Below are 9,651 nucleotides of genomic sequence, written 5' to 3' on the forward strand. Positions count from 1 at the left end.
TAAAATCGATAGGATCGTGCGAAAGTAATATTATCATAGCTAGCATTGCAAAGGCGCCTGAGAATATTTTTACCGGGGAAAAGGCAGATGTTTCTTTAAAATGAAATACGATCTTTTCAAATATATTTTAGAATCTGTAGTATTTTAGCGATATTTCAATCAGTCTAGTTACAATAATCTTTAATTTGACTTTCGACGAAGTATTTTAAAGTCGACGATATTTCATACCGATCTTTAAGTTTTATGATTTGAATTTTTGCCAATTTAATCTTCTACGTGATTTTTTCGAGAAATATTTCGAAATCGATGATATTTTACTGATATTTTACCAATTTTTATATTTGCAATTGTCGTCGAGTTAATTTTCAGTGTAACTTCTTTTTAGAAACGTTTTAAGGTTTATAAATGCCTCTTCTTTTCATAATGGAGTTTATTTTTCTGGTGGAATTCTACGAAGTATTCATTATTCTGACTACTCCTCTTCTTGTTTCTTAACGAAATAACATTGGTATTTTTCAATAACGTTGAATTTATACAAATTTGACGCGTTAATCCCGCCTTTTGCGCAATTCCTTCAAATTTCAGTTCGTTTCTCAGATTGGTAAGTCGCGGACAAAGTAAAGAATGAAATTGGTCATGGAGACAACCGGAATTATTAATTAAACCGGAATTATTCATGGATGTTTACGACTTGTCTCGGTGACTTGAATGGAAGAACGAACTGCAGAGGGACGTTTTCTATAGAAACACGATAAAATTCCGACGCGGCTAAGGGGAACGCGTTCATTATCGGAAGTTCTCGGAATTCAAATGATATAATTGCTCATTGATAATTGAGGAAATAATAAGGAATTAGCCAGAGAAATTCTATAATTGTTGAACTCGTCTCCGCGGATTAAAGGCGAGCGTCCCTTAAGCTTCTCCCTTTAGAACGATTATTTTAATTGTCATGAACGTGAAACGTTTCGTTGCGACGACATCGAGTTATAGTCGATTGTTTTGCAGTTGGTCTATAAACTGGGTAGACAGCTCCTCTATCTTCTTGCAAAGTTCCGCGAAGAAAGATGCTCGTTAGCTATCGAGAGGGAGAAATTATTGAAAGGATGAAGTTAAGGTTTTGTTATTTGACAAACACCACCAAATTTGTTTAACCATTGCTTAAACATTGAGAAGACAAGAAAGTGATATGAATTACGATTTCTGTTGGACATTGATAAATCGAAGGGCTCTGCTTCTTAAAACTTTTAAATTATTTTTGAGTTACATCGACCATATTCGTCTTAAATTTTCCTTTTAAATATTATTATAATCTGATAAATACATCACTGCTCATTGTTTGAAAACTTTAACAGATCGTACTCCTGTAGTATTGTTTCGAATAGTAGTCTCTCGTTAATTAACATACTTTAATAATATCGAAATATTTCTTCTTCGTTTATATCCATCGTGTACTTTTCCATACGTTTTTCATTTTGATCTTTGGCAAAAATTGTATGTTTCAATCGTTAACAAACATAATTTTCTACGATACGCTATGTTCTTTGGTCGCATAGAAATAAATTGTAAAAATATAATACCGCGATACGATTGGAATATAGTATATCAAAAATGCGAATTCTAAATTATATATCCACGAGATTAAGAATGACCAGTTCAGAGATTTTTTTCCAAAAATTTCCCATTGATGTACACCAATCCGTACTCTATTTATAGGCTGGTAGTCTCAGTGTTAATTTCCAGCAATTAGAAGTTTCGGTTGTTTCTCCTGATCCGGCACAGACACAATAAATTTCAACGTTCCATTATCTCTCGAGTGGCAATCGATACTCGTTAAGCTCGAACGAGCGCCTTAAACAAATCGCGCCGATCGGGGTCGCGTTCAAGAAGCAGCTGCGAATTACTCACTCGTCTTTAAATGGAGTTCTGTTCTGCAACGATTAGAAACCAACGAGAGAATTAGAGATAATGCGATAAAGGTGTTACACGATGCACTCTGTAATACCATTAAACGGTTAATGTTCGGTCGAAAATAAAGAGGTGGTTTTAAATGATATAAACCGTGGCTTCTCGAGAATTTTGCACTTACACAGGCAAGGAGAGACTTGGGAATTGGTCTCGTTTAATTGCCCGCAACGGAAGATGTATGTAACGTTATAATTGCAACGTTTTGCTGTTTTGCTTTTGAATTTCCATTGTTAAGATCATTCAGTTCCGACTTTGTTACGTTTCGTTCTGTACTGCAGGTGGTTTTTGTATTGAGAGATATAAATTAATTTTTCTATCATTTTTATTCTTTATCGCAAAACATTTTACGCAATTCTTTCTCGCAATAAAAATATTTTCTAACAATCCTTTTAGAAGGATCTCCCTTCAACTATTGCGTTTCAGAGTAGATATCTATGGAATATACTATATTTTCTCTTATTCAATTTTAAAGACTCGGAGCTTAAAAATTTCTTAGAAGGAAACAGAAGTTTGATAAGATAAACTTTCAGCGATATTAAGTAATTTGGAAGTCAGATGTTTGTAGCTCTGTGAATCTTGTTTCATTTGCTTGATAGGACGATAAGAGTAACTTCTTGCGCATTTGTGCATATTTAAAAAAAAAAAAAAAATACGAGCTAATGGTCACAAACTTTACTCGCACCAGTGTATACACAAGAAAGCACTGATCTTATAGATATGCCAAAGTATTAAGTAAAAGTTTATGTTTCTATTTACAAAACCGATACATGGTTTCGTTTAGTTTTAAAGTAGTGGAACCACGTTTATCCTTAAATTCTAACACAGCCGACAATTAAATTCGGCTATGTGGCAATAGTAATTTCGCTCTAATTTGAGCCGCGACACGCAACGATACGAAAATCTCGCGAGGTCTCGTTTTCGCAACACCCTCGAATATAGATTGATACTCGTTAAAGTCGAAACGTTGGCCCGTTTTACAATTTCCGGGTCAGCCATAGAACGATACAAATATTGAAATACAAAGTAATTTCGCAAAGATACATAAAACCGCTGCATTTTCAATCTGGTATTAAGTCAACGAACAAAGCAATTAAAGAGTATTTATCAGTGATAATTAACTCGCCTTTAAATCCTGCTACGACTTGTACCAGTGTAGTGCAGTCAATATCTGAAATTTCGTTTTTTTCTTTCGACGTTTATCCCTTTACTTATTGTATCTTTTTTCTTGTATCCTTTCAAAGTACTTACAGCGAAAATCCATTAGAGCTAATCGATAATAGTAATTTTTTTTCTCCATTAGCCAAGTATTTTAGAATAGAATATCGACATATTTAAATAGCGTGTTAGTCTTTATCTGATTTTTATGATTTTTACGAGCCAATTCTTCCATTATACATTATACATTATATTTGTGGAATGCATCGTGAAACCATTTTATGCATATGTTTGTGGTAACTTATATGGGTCTTAGAGTAAGGACAAGTAATGATGTTTTATTTGGAGTTAAGTTTAGTTTAGCAAGTAATACTCAATACAAAAAACTGATTACAATACCGTCGAATGTCTTATTATCATACTCGGCTCTCAACTTCCCGACTCATACTCTCCGACTCCTCCATTTACACTTCCTGACTTCTCGACTCACACTGCGACTTCTCAACTCACATTCTGGCCGTTCTAGCACCCCTTTGTCTTTTCCTAGACCCACCACGCACGTGTTCCACAGACGCTCGTTGCCAGGGTCACGTAGGCCTTTTCTACAAAACTATACAATTGAAAAGACCGACGACACATTGATGGACCCGTCGGCGCCTCGGCTCTCGCGACATTGTTCATGGTTAACTTGATGTTTCTTAGGCCCTTTTCCCCGATACTACATGTTCTTTTCAACTGTGATGGAAAAGAGTTATATAGATTTATGTAAAGTTTCTGAGTTACGTAAAGTTCGCCACATATCATAGTTTGCTTCTCATGCGACGTTACACTGGAGGAAAAGTGGAGGTGTTATGGGGACGTTCGAGAGCTGGACGTGATATCTTTAAATATTGCCAATAACATAACGTTCGAGCGAAGAGTACCAAACTATTTCAATGAAAACGAAGCCTAGCGTGACCCATTGTTCTTTCTAACGAGGAAAGAGAGTGAAACGAACGCGGTGAAATTATACATTTGAAAAGTTAGATTATGTTAAATGTTATATTTCGAAGCCATTAAACAAATTGGTAACAACCGGGCAATATATTCCTGTAGAAACTTTTGAATATAGTTTCTTCTGCGTTAAAAATTTGTTTCTAAAATGTTACGAGTATCTAAGTATAGTAAAATCGAAACACTTAAAATTATTCAGATTATTACGACACAGTAGCGAAATATTAATTCACAGTGGCCTAAATATCAGCACTTTACCAATCTTTACTAAACAAATCCCAAAACATTACGATAAAATAAATTTATTTCAAACATAAGGACCAAACCAACGAAAAACCACGCAACACTTTTGCGAACTCTCAATTGACTATCGATGCAACCAGAACTCAAGATCTTCTTCTCCAACGTTCGGTTCCCTATAAATGAACAAACGTCCACGCTCTATTAGTCTGCGACGAAGAAACCTCAAGTGCTAAAAAACAGAATAAACTTGGAAATACAAGAACAAAACCAGCCACGCAACAGCTTCACGAACCCTCGATCCCCTATCAATCCAGCTCGAATACAAAACCCTGTTGTAGAACATCCAAATCGAAACTGATCCACCGTTCAGCCCGTGCATCCCAACCTCCGACCCTTAAAAGGCTAAAGGAGAAAGGCTTGGAAGGGTGACAAACGTTGCTTGCGACTGACTGGAGAATGGGAGGAACAGGGAGCATGAAAAGAACGAAGAAGATAAATAAGATTCGACGGGGAAAGCAGCAACCCTTTCGTGCTACAGCCTGTGTTTCCTGCAGGGCTTGCTTAGGGGATAGGAATGGGGTTAGAAGGGGTGAAAAGGGGGTTTGTTCTGCGACAGGCGCAGGCTGCATTTCAAGCAGGACTAACTCTTCGCCCCTCGAGGTTTCTCGAGTATTAAGTTGACGCCAACCCTCTACCCTTACTCCCACTTCTCTATCTATCTCTCTCTCTCTCTCTCTCCCTCTCGTCCTTCCCGCGGATTCTCCGCGACTATTTCATCCAATCCCTTCCCACTCGTCGTTTATTATCGCTGCTATCTCGACGAAACGATCTCCGATATCGTGGTGCTCTCGTTCGCGCCACGGAAACGCGCAGAGTAAGGTTAATGGAATCACCGAGTTCCGTGACGAAACGTCGACTTCCGGAGACAGGATGACGGGATACCGTGTCACTTTGCTACCACTTGGAAGATAATTGTGAGACAATGGGTAATGAAAAGATCAAGGTGTTTTCCAAGTACATGCTGGGTCAGATGATCGAGCGTCGAGTAAGGAGAAGGTACAGTGAACGACATATTGCACATTTATGTCAAAAGTGACTGAAGCAAGTTTTTCAGGAAAAATGAAACACTATTTGGACAATTATCAAAATCATATGCCATTTAAAATATAGCGACTGTATCACACATCAGCGTCAATTTCCAAATAATTCACACGCCTTCTCCAAAAATCAATCTCTTTTTCATGAACGCAATTTTCATTTATAAATAACAAAATTTTTGCGTAATTTTCGTCTATTCCGTACACAAATCTTCGCTCCTTTGTCGTTAAACTGTCCAACTTTTCGATGACACGTAACATTTAATTATACCAGAGCTACAAGTTTACCGAACCCTTTAAGCTCGTTGGCCTCGTTTGAATATCAAACGGTAAAAGATGACAAGCCGCACAAAGGGACGCTTTGGGAAATAGTGTCGGGTACAGCGTCGAGCGCACGATGGATTACATGATAAATCGAGTACGGTTTACCTTTAAGGTTACAAGTATCATTATAATTGCAACCTTACCGGCCCTGAACTTTTTTTCCTATGAAAGAAGGGAAAAGGAATGGAATTAAAGAGCTCGTGAATCTCTAACGAAGAACGGTACTTTTAACGAATGAAGAGACGCGACATTAAAACTAATATCTGGAGCAGCCTCGCTGGTCTGGAATTATACACCATTCCCTCCTTATTATTTTCCTCCTATCGTCCACATTTTGTTATTTTACCTTTATTACCTCGTATTTTCATGCGATTATTGCAACGATCAATTCCTACCTCGACTTACTTAAAATTTACTAAACACATGATACGTCGACGATGCGCCGTACGTTTGTGAAAAATTGCTTTGGAAATTCAAACTGGCGAATATTTCTGCCGGATCGAAATTGACTTTACGATGAGCTTCTCGTCTTTATTTCTTTTTTTATAGTAAGCGAAGATCATTTGAAAGATACGCGATAAATAACTTTAAGATTTAATTTCATTTGATAATAAGATGAAATACGAAGATATTTTTACCTCTTGGTAAATTGTATAGGTTTTCATTTTTCGAATACTTTAGAAAGATATTTGGAAATTTATGCGAAAGTTTAAAATTTAAAGCTTCAAACTTATTTATATACCTTTTGGATAATCCTAGAGTACTTTGGTTACCTGTAAAAGTATTAATCGTTGTCATCCAATCAGTAAAGTTTATAATATCGAGCATTTCGCTAAAGTTTCATAGTAGACACGAACGTTTGATTTCATTTCTGATGGAAACGAATATTTAATCTTCTATTATTTTCTCTTTGTCTAGCAAACACGTTATTCGTGTAACATTCAGATTCACTCGTATCGGTCTAAAACAGATGACAACGCACAGCATTGCACTATGTTCACTGTGCACACTGTACAACACAATCTCGCCAAGGTTAATTAACCATGGCCAAAATGATCCCCCATCGCTTTATACTTTCAATAAAATAAAATTTTCTACTTAATGAGAATTCCTGTGCCGTAATAATTCTCGAACCGATCCGACTATTATTTCCATCCATTTTCTCATCAACTTCCAACCGAAACATGTTTTTCGCATTTACTATTCTCTAGAAATATATGTTCCACTATAATCAAGTATAACACGAATTTTCGTAATTCAATATCGTATTATATATATATTGGGTTATATTAAATCGATTGAAATTATCTATATTAAACTTGATAATCAGTGGCTTGATATAATATTGGGTTAGTTCTGCTGAACATTTTCCAAGCCAGCGGACACAGATCCCAACAATGGGAAATCAAGGAAAAACGGAATTTTCACAGGCGAAGAAAACAGATGGGTGGAAGAAACAGCAGACGATAAGAAGCACAGTGAGACGCGTTGCGAAACTGAATCGGGCAAAGTTTATCGAGTTCTGGAGCCGAGGACGGAAACGACGGTGTCCCCGCAAGAAAAAGGAAGAGTCCCGATCCAAAGCGAAAGATATCTCGAACTGGAAGTCGATAGATTTCTTTTTTCTTCCCTTTAAACGAAAGGACGGAACGAACTTTCGTGCCTTTTTCTCATTGTGCTGGCCAGGAAAAATTGTCGAAAAAGCTTCTCATGATGAAATTTTCATATTAGATTATACCCGAGCCAGATAAAACGAACGCCAAGAGAACGAACGTTACAATGGCGTGAAACGCGTGAAATTTCTTCGTGAGCAAAATAAAACTCATATCGTGGAGGCATTCAGCGTTCCTCGAGAAATTTTCACGTGGACCGGAGAAACGAAACGCGTTCCATTCGGCAAAACGAAACGTTCGAATTTTCGTCCCAGGAATTTTCTCTCCGCGCGCCACTCAGCCAACCAGAATGATTTTTCTCGCTGAGCCTGCCACTCAGTTAATTAACTCCGCTGCGTAGTTCGAATACCGCAACTTACTAATTTAACCCGGCGTAATTGCAACACTTTGCCGAGAATTCGTGGCTGGAAAAACGATGATTTCGTGTTCGTCAGATCAGTCGCTGTCCTGGCTATCAGTGAAAATTTGATACTATAGAAACAAAAGAGAGTCTCGCGAAGATATGCGATACATTTCTCCGTATAAAATTACGACTAAAATTCTTTGTTAAAGCAGAGACGTTGATAGATACAATTTCATCCTATAAAATTCATTAATTCGATCTATCGATTAATTTGCATGCTTTAATCTGTTTCATAAGATTTTTAGTAGTTCTCGATTCGTCCATTCATTTGAAATTACCAAACAGCGTTGAGAAAACAAGAAGAAACTATTAATAGGTATAACTTTGTAATTTCACTTTACGAAACTTCGTAATTTGTATATTTTAATCTTTTCTCTAAGCTTCTTCTCAATTCATTCATCCGAATCGGTACGTTTTCAAAGAATTCATCAGAGATGCACAGAAAAACCATCGATGAATACAACTTCGCAATTTTGCATTTTCTATCCCATTATCTTCCCTCTGAGATATACTCGATTCGTTCATCCGTTTAAAATCGCAACTCAGCCTACTCTCAAACGATTCACCGAGGATCTACCAAAAAATCATCGATGGATACAATGTCGTAATTTCATAACTCGTATGCGTCTGCTAATGAGCATAATTTTTATATTTTTATCTTTTCTATAAGCCCTTCGTTTATCCTCGGTTCGTTCAACGTCGCGAATCAGCCTGTATTCGTATAATTCAGGAAAAATTCACCGAAAAGGAGAACTCGGAAAGTGTATTCCTGCCATGGTTCGACAAGAATATTCCACCACTTACCACGACACTCGGCGAATTCGTGCCAGCGCGTAATTAATTCGCGAATCTCGGCCGTGACCAAGCTTCTTCGTAGCTCCTTTCTGCGCTTTATCACGCGGCCTCACGATCTTCCTATTATCACCACAGACTAAAGGAAACTCGCCGGTAACAATCGCGAACCACTATGCAACACTTGTTTTCAAGCGAAAATTGTAGAAACCTCCTCTAACCTGTGACAAGAGTGACCACTGTATCGTTGCTGAGCGCAACCACAATTCACTGACGAAACTGTCGCACCACTGTACGGCCTGCTTGCAAACAAATTCACTTACGTGAATACAAATTCACCAGGTAACGATCAAAACCGCCATCTCCCTCGTTGCGCACGAATCGATCAATCGAATTTGCCTAAATAACACGACGAAGGCGTGGAAAAGATCGAAACTGATCGCGAGAACATCGACTTTCCCGCCAGTACGGCTGAGCGGCTAACTATTTCCGGTTTCCTCCGGAGGAGAGCGAGACGGGACTGAGCGTCTCTCGGCTGGCAGGCCTCGATCAGCGGGGTGGCACCCTCGGTAACGGGGATGTGGCCCAGCGCGCTTGCGTTACGCTCCTGCGCGCGTATAACCATCCCTGTGTCTCCCTTTCTCTGTTTCTCCGCGTTTCTCTCGATTCGCTTGTGTCGACGTCTCGCGCGACTCGCTAGGCTCAGCCTCGCGGGCTTCCTTTTGCCGCACGCAAATGCACGAAATTCGCGAAAAACGCGATACGTTCGTGTAACGACGAAAGAGTAAGAGATAGATGACAGGAAAGATAAGAAGAGGGGCACAAGGGGACATCATTTTTTGAACAGACGGGTTATTCCACTTTATGCAGTTGTGAATTCGCGATGGGTTCAATTAAAGCGCGACGACCCGCGAACGAATTCTCCAGCGACAAAGCGTTTTTACGCTTGTTACGGCGGATCGGTTGCCATCGAGCTCGTTAACGTATCTCCCGTTTAAAGAGTGTG

At 38.5% G+C, this 9,651-nt stretch overlaps 1 protein-coding gene across 1 annotated transcript in view; it reads right to left on the minus strand.

Moving 5' to 3' along the window:
- The window catches only part of LOC117204239 (ras-GEF domain-containing family member 1B-like), a 232,626-nt gene extending 223,453 nt beyond the window's left edge, over positions 1–9,173 (minus strand). The window contains exon 1 of the mRNA XM_033441445.1: positions 8,658–9,173. The gene's annotated coding sequence lies outside the window, so the exon portion shown is untranslated. The remainder of the gene's footprint in view (positions 1–8,657) is intronic.
- Positions 9,174–9,651: the final 478 nt, after the last annotated feature.

Source organism: Bombus bifarius, unplaced genomic scaffold (genome assembly GCF_011952205.1).
Source record: "Bombus bifarius isolate JDL3187 unplaced genomic scaffold, Bbif_JDL3187 scf7180000007977, whole genome shotgun sequence".
Lineage (NCBI taxonomy): Eukaryota > Metazoa > Arthropoda > Insecta > Hymenoptera > Apidae > Bombus > Bombus bifarius.